The 12,392-nt window shown below is 42.7% G+C and overlaps 1 protein-coding gene across 4 annotated transcripts in view; it reads left to right on the top strand.

Annotated features, from left to right (window-relative positions):
- The window catches only part of Rad54b (RAD54 homolog B), a 108,165-nt gene that overhangs the window by 3,629 nt on the left and 92,144 nt on the right, over positions 1-12,392 (top strand). Inside the window, exon 1 of one of the 4 annotated variants that reach the window (XM_015485961.2) lies at positions 1,590-2,028. The exons of 2 other annotated variants lie outside the window; for them this stretch is intronic. The gene's annotated coding sequence lies outside the window, so the exon portion shown is untranslated. Of the gene's footprint in view, positions 1-1,589; positions 2,152-12,392 lie in introns of those variants that run through there. One more of the 4 variants, XM_048782804.1, reaches the window with a different exon arrangement.

The raw sequence follows: 12,392 nt of genomic DNA, 5'->3' as shown, positions 1-12,392 counted from the left end.
GAGAAGAGGAGGGAAGAGAAAGGGAGAGAGGAGAGGAGGAGAGAAGAGGGGAGGGGAGGGGAGGGGGGATAGTAGAGGATAGGAAAGGCAGCAGAATACAACAGACACTAGTATGGCAATATGTAAATCAATGGATGTGTAACTGATGTGATTCTGCAATCTGTATACGGGGTAAAAATGGGAGTTCATAACCCACTTGAATCAAAGTGTGAAATATGATATATCAAGAACTATGTAATGTTTTGAACAACCAACAATAAAAATTAAAAAAAAAAAGAAAGATTTTTGAAAGATATGAATCTCTTGTGCATCCTCTGGCCTCTGGTAGACCTTAAATAATTGTTCTAATTAAGCTACAAGGTGAGTTTCTAAATCTTTTTTTTTTTTCCTCCTTAAAAAAAAAAAAAGAGATTGTACTGTTTAGATAGATGTGCAGGAAACAAAAATCACACTCTCACATAGCTTAAATTCTGAGAGTAACAGAAAAACAAAACAAAAGAAAACCAAGTATGTTAGGAGTTGCAAAGATGAACTATAAAGTAGGAAAGGAGTAGAGTATGAGTGAGATAAGAGAGTTTGGTCATATAAAGTTTCCTATTACCTGGATGAAGTGAGTAGACTGCAAATCTGGAAGAAGAATGTCCCAGGCCACCTCCAGCCAATCTGTTTTAGGTTTTCTGGATTTTCCAGATGACATTAAGGTAGGCTGCAGACACTATGAGGGCAGGTTGTTTCCTAGTCACTTTTACTCTTTTGTTTGGACCTGGCAGGTCCCAGATGCAAAACTCTTGTAATCCTGGCCCTAGCAACTGCCAAAAGTACAACTCAATCTATGATTGTCTCTTTAGGATTGGAAAAAGTCCTGAGGGCTAGAAGTGTCTTTAAGCACTTTTTCCTTTTATTAGATGCTGTCAAAATTATTGTGACTGTACACATTTACATTCCTTTTAAAAATTCTTTTTCTTCAAATACCTTATTTCCAAATAATCTATTTATATCCTATCAACGGTATAAGAATTCTCGTCATTTGACATCTTCATTAATCCCTCGATTTTTTTTTTAGTTTCTTAATTTTTGTCAAGCTGTTAAATAAAACTCAATAAATGACCTTTGACCACTTTCTATCCTTTCAGACATGCCTTTCTAATTCCACATTTCACAGAACTGGCAGACTATGTCATTGCCTTGGAAGTTGCTTAGTAAATACCCATTGAATGATGTCACTTCCCTGGTTAAAATCCTTTAAAGCTTTTCCAAGTCCGGAGAAGGTCCTCCGTTCTGAGAGTCAAGTAATTACTTACTCATCTTTATATTTCTAGAACTTGACAAAGACTTAAAAATTACTTTTGAATGAATGCATTGTAAGACTGGAAAACGCCGCACCACACGACACAGATTACCAACGAGGTTTTTCCACTTTATTACAAAAGGCTGTGTGTTTATATAGGTCTAAGGAGAGGTCGCAGGGCTGAGGTAGATAACAAGTCGCCTGTTTATTGGCAAGCTCTTCCATATGTCAGTTCTGGAGCCCAAGGAGTTAATTCTAATTGGGGCTAAGGCTTCCCACCAGCAGGGTTTGAACATTGGCGCTGGCGGGAACGTTTCGCGCGAGTGAAAGAAACAAAGAGGAGAAAGAGGGTCCTTAGATGCCATGCTGGGGTTTTTCTCTCGGGTGCTGCTGCCCTTATATGTTTACCCAACATGCATGAGTTTAACGACGGGCACATTTCTATTATTGCACTTCTACACCGAATCATAACTTATTACATGCCCACGTGGGTTGTGAGGTCTGCAAACTCAGCCTCTACCTCTGCGTTAACATCAAATCAGCGTTTTCTGTATTGAACTGTAAACCGGAGTCAGAGAAGCGCAAAGGCACAGGAGCAGTGACGTAGCAAGGTTGTCCAATCAGTGAGCCGAGCCATGCGCTGAAGCGGAGAGGTAATGCGCATGCGGGACGCCCGTTTCCGATTGGCTGCGTGAAGGCGGGATCCTTGAGCTGCTGTGGCTGTAAGGTGTTGGCAGTTTGTAAGCCGTTTTAAATGTTTTTTTAAAAAACTCCTCGGTACTTCTTAGATCGGGCGCGCAATTTCTGTCAGATTGTTGTCAGTGGGTCTGTGGAGCGGTAGGCTCGTGAGGCTGCGACAGCCGGTGAGCACGGGCGGGACAAAGTGGGGAATGGTGCTGGAGCAACCCTCTGAGGGGCAGGAAGGCTTTAGGAGCGATTGCGGTCGCCTCCTGTGCGTCCCCGAGTCACGTTCTGAAGGAGGGTCGCCTTGGCTGCTGGCCCAAGGGGTCGAGGCCCGGCGGCGGGGTGCTGAGGGTGGGCTTTTATGTGGAGACTCGGCGGAGGGGCGGTTCCGGGCAGCTGAGCCAGCGGGTGCCTGCAGGCTCCGGTGGCGTTTGGGTTTCTTTCTGATGCTGTGGAGCCGCTTTCCCAGGCCTGGAGGTGAAGGTTCGGCCAGCGCTTGGGAGGTGTCAGCGCAGCGAGCACCTTCCATAGGGCCACAGTCCACAGCTCAGGTCCCTCACCCCCTCCCTTTTTTAAACCCTGGAGGATTTTGTAGCAGGTGTAGTGAGGTCGCGAAGTCAAAGGAGCACGGAAGGCCTGAAATGAAATAATTATTACCAAATGTAGTTGGAAGTCAAAAAGCAGGATCAAAGCGTGTGTGTGTGTGTGTGTGTGTGTGTTGCTGGCTGTTGGCAGAGTTGTATTGTTTATATGCGTGCATCCTAGAGGTTTGATGGTTGCACACACTTACCCTTAAAAACCCAAAGGATCCCATGGAGTTTGGTCATAATCCTGTATGCAGAACTATATTCTTTTCTATCCCCCTACTTTAAGGTAGCTACTCTGATAGGACCTTATGTATTAAACCCCAATAATAATAATAATTATCATTTAAAAAATATTCTTTAAAAAATCTAATTCTTCCCTAATAATGATTATAATGGAAATATTACAGGTAACACTGAGTGCTACTGAGTCAAGCTTTGTTCTAAGTGCTTTAAGTATTTAATCCTCCCAACATGCCTGTGTTTAATTAAGGTATTATAGATAAAGAAACTGAGGCACAAAGAAATTAAGTAACTGTGTAAGAGCACATGCTAGGAAGTATCAGTCAATATTTATATTCAGGCATTTGCATTGAAAGCTTTGTTCTTGGGTATGGATGAGGAATGTTGGGGAAAAACACAGCTTTTGCTCCAAAGGGAAGAAGAGGTAGTTTTTTTCTGTGTGACTGTTATAGTCTGAATTTAATCAATGCATGTTATAGGTTATAGATCATAGATTAGAAAATATAGGTTAGTGAAATATTAATTAGTAAGAATAATAGGATCATGAGACAAATGTTATAGAATTAGTGATGTTAAGAAACTCCAGTATGCCCTAGTTATAAGTTAGAAGTAAGATAATCACTATAAGACATAGGATTTAAGTTCTTAATAATAAGATTTAGACAATGTAAGGTGATAAGTGGAAGCTCATGAGTCTAATATAGTTACAGGTAGTTACAGATAAATATAGAGATGGACATAGGTTACTAGAACAGTAGTTAAGTATAAGAAATAGCTATGGACAAGTAAGTATAGCCATAGTGACTCCATCTTTATGGTTCCCATCTTTATGGTTCCTGTCTTTATGGTTCCCATGTGAAATTGTTACATAAGTTGTTTTAATGTTAAAAATTCAAATTGTCTTTCTGTACTTTGTGTACCCACAAATGAGCATGTAAAATTAAGATATGGTTGTCTGTTTCTTCTCTACTAATGACATTGTTGTAGGACAGATGAGGCACTGAAGATAGCAGGAAACTTTTATTTGGCTGCAGCCAGGCTCAGAGGGCACGGCTTTTGCTGCAATCAATCAATCTCCTGAACCCCAAGTTTAGGTAGTTTGAGAATTTTATACCCAGCATGTAAGGGGAGGGGCTCAGAAGTTCACATAAAAGCAGCTTTTTCTTTCACTGTTTTGGGCAAATTAACCCTTCAAGGACAACACCTGAGAAGGTGAGAGCTTTTTCTCCCTTCTTTCCTCCCGCTGCTAGCTGTTACCATGGAGCCCAATTGGTAACTTCTCTTATCTTAGGAATGTAGACATCTCTGTGAAGCTCCAGCTCAAGGCCAGAGGCCTTGTTTACACATTTCTACAAACTACTATATTGGATAAATGTTTGTGAAAAACTAGTAAAGGGATGTTCAGCACCAGGAGTGCTGATTTCTCTTCCAGGCTAGCGTCCAAGTAAAATAGGGCAACACGAAAATAGGAAGTTTATCTACATTGAACTCTTTTGTAGAGACTCTTGCTGACAGTCCTAAAATCAGCCATGGTGAAGATTTCTGGAGAAGCCCAGTTAAGATCTGTAGAGAAAAGGGTACTACTACAGCATAATCAACCCCTGTATTCCGGTTGCTTGCTGTTTGTAAATTTTGAAAAATTCCATAGGGTGTGGTCTTCTGCCATGTCTACTTTGGTCTGGTCACAAACAATTTGGGGCTATTCTTTCAGAGAGCCACTTGGACTCTTGTTAGACACAGCCCCTGACCAGGAATAATTGGCAAAATACGTAAAATAAATTTTTAAAATTTATTTCAGATTTGGACTTAGTGTGTTTTCTGAGTGGTCACCATCACAACAGAAGAAATTTATGTTACCCTGAATTGCGTGCTTCACTGAAGAAGAGTTTATAGTCACAGAACAAAAGAAAGTAATAAGTCAGTGCATTTACTAAATACATTGATGAAACATCAGGTGGGCAAAAGTAGAGGTAGGGGAAATCTCTTATAGGTTTTAGATATTATAACATTTTTTTTTTTTAAACTGGGGATTGAACCGAGGGGTATATAACCACTGTGCCACATCCCCAGCCCTTTTAAAAAATATTTTATTTTGAGATAGGGTCTCATTACATTGCTAAAACTGGCTTTGAACTTTGGCTTCAGCCTCCTGAGCTGCTGGGGTTATAAGCATGTGCCAACATGCCTGGCTGTTATAACATTCTTCACTTTAGTATTGGTAGTGTTGGGAAAACATATAACGGCAGCCACATCCCAAAAACCCCCACATGGCGCCTGAGGAGCTTCTCTTCCTGTCTCTCCCTTTCCCAGCGGCGCCAATTCTCCCGCCAGCGCCAATATTCAAATCCCGCTGGATGATTTCCTCCCCTGTCATTCTTCCGTTTCTGAGGGACCACTCACCAAGCGTGACCTTATCTGGTTTACTGACGGTAGTTCCTTTAGGCAGGACAGCACTCATTACTCTGGGTATGCCACTGAGATTATAGAGGCCAAAGCTCTCCCTTCAGGAACTACCAACCAGTAGGCTGAACTTGTAGCAGCCACTCGTGCCTGCCTCCTAGCACGGGGCAAATCCCTCACCCTTTACACTGACTCAAAATATGTCTTCCATATTCTATTATCCCATGCTGCAATATGGAAGGAGCGAGGCCTACTTACCACTAAAGGTAATGCGATCACTAATTCGGGTCTTATAACCGATTTGATAGAGGCCTCCCACTTCCCCACCGAGTTGGGAATTATCCATTGTAGGTCCCATCAGAAGGATGGCTCTCATATCACTGAGGGCAACACCAAAGCTGACCAGGCGGCACGGATGGCTGCTACCACTTCCAATTATGACCTCCCTGGGAGACATATAATAGCCACTTTAGACTGTCCATCTGAAGCCCCTACTTCTTCCAGTAACAACAAGGATCTTTTCAAGCTCCTCCATACTCTATTCCATTCCAATTCTCAGTCTTTGACCCTCTTTTTACAGAGCTTCTTCTCCCTCACCCCCTCTGACAAAGCCATGCTACAGAATATAGCCTCTAATTGTCAGATCTGTCAGCCGACCAACCCTCATACTCCTTTAAGGCCTAAACTGTTTCCCTCCTACCAAGCCCGGGGACACATTCCTGCTGCTGACTGGCAGGTAGACTTCACCAATATGCCTGCAGTATGGCACACTAAATACCTCCTTGCTTTGTGGACACTTTCTCTGATTGGGTTGAGGCATTTCCCACTTCCAATAAGAAGGCTTCCACTGTAGCTTCAATCTTACTGACAGACATCATCCTTAGGTTTGATATGCCCACTTCCCTACAATCCGACAATGGCCCTGAGTTTATTTCCAGGATCACACAAAAGGTCTCTCAAGCCCTCTCCTTCAAGTGGCATTTCCACTGTCTATATCGCCCCCAGGCTTCAGGGAAAGTGGAAAGGGTAAATCGGACTCTGAAGGAAGTCCTTACCAAATTGACAATGGAATTAAACTTAGACTGGGTCAAACTCCTTCCCTTGGCTTTGCTTCGAATCAGAGCTTTCCCTAAAACACCATCTTTACTGTCTCCCTTTGAGATAATGTATGGAAGACCTCTTATACCACCTGGGTTGGTCGTTTCACAAGGACCTCTCACACGAGATTTGTCTTTGCCTGTCCTGTTTCATATCCGCTCGGAACTCTGGAAATATCAGGACTGGCTTCTTCCGGACCCAGACTCCTCTCCAAATACTCCTCCCTTAACACCTGGGAGTTTAGTCTGTTATAACACCCCAGAGAAGAAAGGGCCTCTTGCCCCAAAATGGGAAGGCCCCTATCCTGTCGTTCTCTGTACCCCCACCGCTGCCAAACTTTCCTTACCAAGCAACCGTCTCACCTCCTGGATTCACATTTCTAGGTTGAAGCCGTATCACCAGGAGGCCGCCCCACCTGCTGACGACAGGACAACCCCAGAGGAACTTCAAGAGTCACCTCCTAGACCTCCCCTTTACTCCTGCTCTTCACATCCCAACTATCCTCTAAAGCTTCGCCTGTCCCGCATAACCACCCATACTCCACCATGACTCTCACTCTTCTAATTGGTATTTTTGCTGTCGTCACCCTTCTCCCGGGGACATCATCGTCCTCCTCTTATACTTGGAGATTCAAAGTTAGAGAGACATATGTCCAAGGCAGCACTCGTTACACTTGCCTAGTTTCTTCGGTTGATTGCTCCCCTGCAAGATGTAATGCATCTATCTTCCTTCCCCTCTCCTCCCAGAATTCTGAACTTTTAAAAACAGCCACTAGGCCTTACCTTTGCTTCTTATATGATCAGACACAGGATTACTGCAAATGGTGGCCCGAAACCTATGGGGGGTGCCCCTACTGGTCATGCAACATTCATAACCCACGTGCATGCATTGGGGATTCCTGCGTTGGAAATTTCAGATCGATCTCGGGGGGCTATCAATTGGCTATCACTGACCCCAACCATTCGCGCCGGACCTCTAGGGTAAATGCTTCCTTCTACTGTGACATATCCTCTTCTACCCCCTGTGGCTCCATCTCCATTTCCCAGGAGCTTCAACCCTCCCAGCCCTCAGTAGCTATAATCTCTACTGACATAAAGCATTCTGAAGAGCAGTTGTTAGGCTCGATACAGGATCCATTTGATCCTAATACCGGGAGTTCACCACAGTATTCATGGCTACGACTACTTGCCGAAACTGTAACCTTCTTAAATCAAACCCTCCCCGCCATTGCCCCAACTCATTGCTACTTATGTGCCTCTCTGACTCGACCTTTGCTTGCAGCGGTTCCCTTAAACTTCTCGGCTTCTGACCTCTCAAATTTCTCCACTCCATCTGCCCGCCATTCTCTCCGGACCCTTTGACCTGACGCTCCATTATGGGAGCCCGAGGAGTCTAACCATACTGTGATTCCCCGGCACTGCCTCTTGGGCTTGAGTGTCTCCCAGTCAGAGTTTTGCCACTCTAACATCACCTTTAACTTCACCCTCTATGCACCACTTGGCTCATTCTTCTGGTGTAATGGTTCTTTCACCACTATCTTATCCACCAATACCTCCGCCCCATGTATACTGGTGACGCTTGTCCCGCAATTGACTCTCTATACACCTGCTGAAGTACAGGCCCTCTTGTCTTCCCCTGTGCGAAGTAGGCGGGCTACTTTCCTTCCAGTAATGGTGGGTCTCTCACTGGCTTCATCTGCGGCGGGAGCAGAAATTTCTGATGGAGCTCTAGGACACTCCTTATGGGCTGTACAGGACTTGAATTCTAAACTTGAACAAGCGCTCACTTCTACGGCAGAATCTCTAGCATCTTTACAAAGGCAGGTCACATCCTTGGCTCAAGTTACTCTTCAAAACCGACAAGCTATGGACTTACTCACGGTCGAAAAAGGTGGAACCTGCCTCTTCTTGAGGGAAGAATGCTGTTACTACATCAATGAATCAGGCCTTGTGGAAACTAATGTAGTCAAGCTCACTGACCTGGCTACCTCTTTGAAAAATCCACCAAACCAAAACCCAATTGCTACCTTCTTTTTAGCCAACTTCCAATCATGGCTGTTGCCTCTTTTAGGGCCCATATGTCTCCTTTTTCTGATGTGTCTGTTCCTGCCCTGTCTGCTTCGCTTCCTACAGGGCCAATTATGGAAGATCTCTAACCAAACTTTCAACCAGCTTCTGCTTAGGCACTATCAGCCTCTGATGACCGATGAACCCCCAACATCTTCAAGAGAACAGCTCACTCAGTGCTGAAGCTCACTACCAGGCACGATTTAATGCAATGGACATCAGACAGCGGGAGACAACGAGCCCGGAGAAACTCTTAATCTGCCATCCTGGATTCTTGAGCCTTTATGTCCTTTTAAGCCTCCTCATGGCCCTTGGCCTCTTCTCTGTCATTCCCCCAACATGGAACTTCTGCCAAAAACTGACCTTTTAATTTTTATCTTCATCCTGCTTTTGTTTGCTCTGATCTTCTTCAGGTGCTAGTGATGCCATGTCAAGGCGACGCTTCCAATATTTCCTAGAGTCTCTGTTACAGGACCCATGGCTGATACCGACAATCTCTTCCATCCAGGACTGGTTCGATGCCATCAACGATTTGTGGCTTCAGGGAACTTTCCTAGACTTCACCCCTACGGAAGTAGCTGTCTATAGCCACTGGGTTTCATTTCTGGCTGCCATGATATCCCCAGACCTGCCCCCCTGAACATTCCTCCACTTCCTTTTCTAGGCCCCACGCCACCCCCACACAGCAGGAAGCAGCCAAATCTGACCAACGACACCCCAATTCCTAAGAAAACAAAAAGGGAGGAATGTTGGGAAAACATAATGGCAGCCACACCCCAAAAACCCCAACATGGCGCCTGAGGAGCTTCTCTTCCTGTCTCTCCCTTTCCCACCGGCGCCAATTCTCCCACCGGCGCCAATATTCAAATCCTGCTGGCGGGAAAACTTAACCCCAATAAGAACTAACTTCTTGGGCTCCGGAACGGACATCTGGAAGAACTTACCAATAAACGGGTGACCCGTCATTTACCTAAGCCCTGCCCCCTCTCCTTAGATCTATATAAGCCCACAGCCTTTTGTAATAAAGCGGAACCTCTCTGGTGACTTGTGTCGTGTGGTGTCTTTCATTCGTAGTGCGGTGTCTTTCAGGTAGAAGCTAGACATCTGCTAAGCTTAATGATAAATCCCAAGAGTTTTACATAGTAGTCATGAGAATGTTCGGTCATACATAAAAACTGATGGTCAATGGCCATTAGAAGGGATTAAAGCTGGGTGCAATGGCTCATACCTGTAATCCCAGCTACTCAGGAGGCTGCTTCAGGAGGATCACAAGTTCCAGGCCAGATTGGGCAATTTAGCCAGACCCTGTCTCAAAATAAATAGAAAAGAGTTGGGGTGTAGCTTAGGGGTAGAGTTCCTCAGGGTTCATTTCCCAGTACGAGAACAGTAACAGCAACAACCACCAGAAAGAGACTAAGATAATTTTGGATCTCAGTCTGTAACATTTTGTCTTTTCACAATGTTCTAGTCAGCCAGATAGTCTGTAGGAGCTTTAATATTCCATTCCTGTTCACTGGGGGCGTGGTGTGGGGGCTGTGTTCTTAATTCCTTCAGTTTAGTGTCAAGTAATTAAGATTGAACAGGTAAATGTAGTATCACAGCCAGGTTTCCTGGCACATGTCAGAAATCCAGCTGTTTTACGGGCTGGGGCAGGAGATTCACAAGTTGGAGGCCAGCCTCAGCAACTCTGTCTCAAAAACTAAAAAGGGCTGGGGATATAGCTCAGTGGTAAAGCACTCCTAGGTTCAGTTCCCCTATCCTACCCCCCTCAAAAGAAGTTGTAGCCCTTCCTGCCTGGGAAGAGTCTGAACAACTAATTTAAAAAGCACTTAAGGGTGCTGAAGTATTTTGGGTGATGGACTGATTTCTATAGTTTACTTCTAAATGCAATAACAAATTATATAACTTTATGGATGCCCAAGGATTATACATAAATAGGAAGAGTTAGGTAGGATTTTTGCCAGAGCAGGCCACCTGGCTTCAGATTCTGTATTTTTTTTTTTTTTTTAATCTCCAGGGCTGGGGATTGAACTCAAGGCCGCATTCATGCTAGACAGCATGAATGCAAGGGTCGCCCTGGCTGCTGGCCCAGGCCGGAGGTGGGGTGGTGAGGAGACTCACCGGAGAGAGGGGCGGTCAGCAGAGCCAGCCTGTTGCCTGCAGGCTCTGGTGGCGTTTGGGTTTCTTTCCGACCCTGCCCAGGAATCTGTTTTCCTGACCATTGCTATGTGCTGTTTCTCATAAGCCTACATTCTCAAATCAGAAATCACATATTAGATGTAGAATTGTGTAGGGTAGTGACTCTTAGATTTAATGTTGAAAGACATTTTAGCATTTAGTCCAGTTTTTTATTCACAGATGAGGAATGTGAGATTTTAAATAGCTTCCTCCATTGTTAAGCATCCCTAAATCATATCTGAACTGTACTGGGTTTCCTTCATTTCTGTTGTTGGTATTTCTAGTTCATATAGTTTTCTGATGTTTCTTTTAAAAAGGTGCCAATCAACAATTTCACAGCATTACAGGGGAGTCTGACTAATGTAGAGAATGGATCTATTACATTTCATCATTCATTCATTCATGTGTATGTATGTATGTGAATATATATATATATATAATCATCATATATATATTTATATATATATAAACATCACAGTGAAGTTTTATTTAGCCATAAAGAATGATATTATGTCATTTACTGGAAAATGGATGGAACTTGAGAACATTATGTTAAGTAAAACAAGCCAAACTCAGGTCAAGAATTGGATCTTTTCTCTCTTGTGGAAGCTAGAAAAGAAAAAGGAAAAGGGGCTGATCTCATGATGAAAATAGAAGAGAGATCAGTAGATGGGAGGGATGAGGGGAAGAAAAGAAGAAAAACTCAGGAATGATATTTGCCAAATGATATTGTTATATTGGGTGCATGTATAACTATGTAACAATGAATCCCACCATTACTATAACTATAATGGCTAAAATATAAAGATGAAAGCTGTGCCTGCACCTGTCCAAACACATTGCCAGGGCACCTGGCCTTGCCTTTGCTGCCTTGCCTACCTGTTCTGCTCATCTACCACAGGCACTCAGTTGGCTTTAATGTCATCTAGAATGTTAGTTTACTAGTAGACTCATGATTGTCTTATTTCAATTGAGAAATAGTTAACTCAAAGCTGTAAGTTTTTATCTGAACTTTCTCATTTTACTTGAAAATTAAGTAGCTGTATAAATGCAGTGTCTAACATTTACTCATTTTGTTGCAGTTAGCTTGTGTCATTTTCAAATTTGTATCATGCTTGGTGTGTGGTTTCTTTTAGGTGCTGCTTTTATGTGGTCCCAAAACATTGGTTCCTTAATTTGCTCTAAGATTGTGCTAATGGGCATCTATTTTCTCCTTGAATAAGAAACTGCAGAAAGTGACTTCCATTCTAATCCCTTAAACTCTATAAAGACATATTTATTTTATATATGTTATTATATATATTACATATATATATATATATACTTTATGTATATATTAATCTGCATATGACATATATAAAGAAATATTTCATCATTTTGACATTGCTGAAATTGGGAAATGTTTAATCATCAATATCTGGCTGCATTTTTTTCTTGGATACAAAAAATATTGGTACTGCTTACAGTTGATGGCATTTTAGATTTAATGAAATATGATAATTAAAAATCTAATAGTACTTTAGTACAGAGGTAACATTTTCATTGTAGAAAATTTGAAATATAAAAAAATAAGAATTCAGAAGAAAATAAAAATTACTGGTTATTCTAACACCCAGAGATAATGTTGTAGCATGTAGTTTTCTAATCTTTTTGAAAGATTGTATATTATAATATGTATATCTAATTTATATATATTATATTATTTTATAGTATAATTTGCATTGTATAGTTAGGTGTACACTTTTTTTTTTCTTTTTGCAGCACTGGGGATTGAATCCAGGGCCTTGTGTATGCTAGGCAAGTGCTTTACAACTAAGCTGTACCCCAGCTCTAGTTAGGTATACTGTCTTC

The sequence above is a fragment of the Marmota marmota genome, unplaced genomic scaffold, assembly GCF_001458135.2.
Source record: "Marmota marmota marmota unplaced genomic scaffold, marMar, whole genome shotgun sequence".
Classification (NCBI taxonomy): Eukaryota; Metazoa; Chordata; class Mammalia; order Rodentia; family Sciuridae; genus Marmota; species Marmota marmota.
The sequence above is the reverse complement of the archived record's forward strand: the minus strand, read 5'-3'. Positions and strand labels throughout refer to the sequence as shown.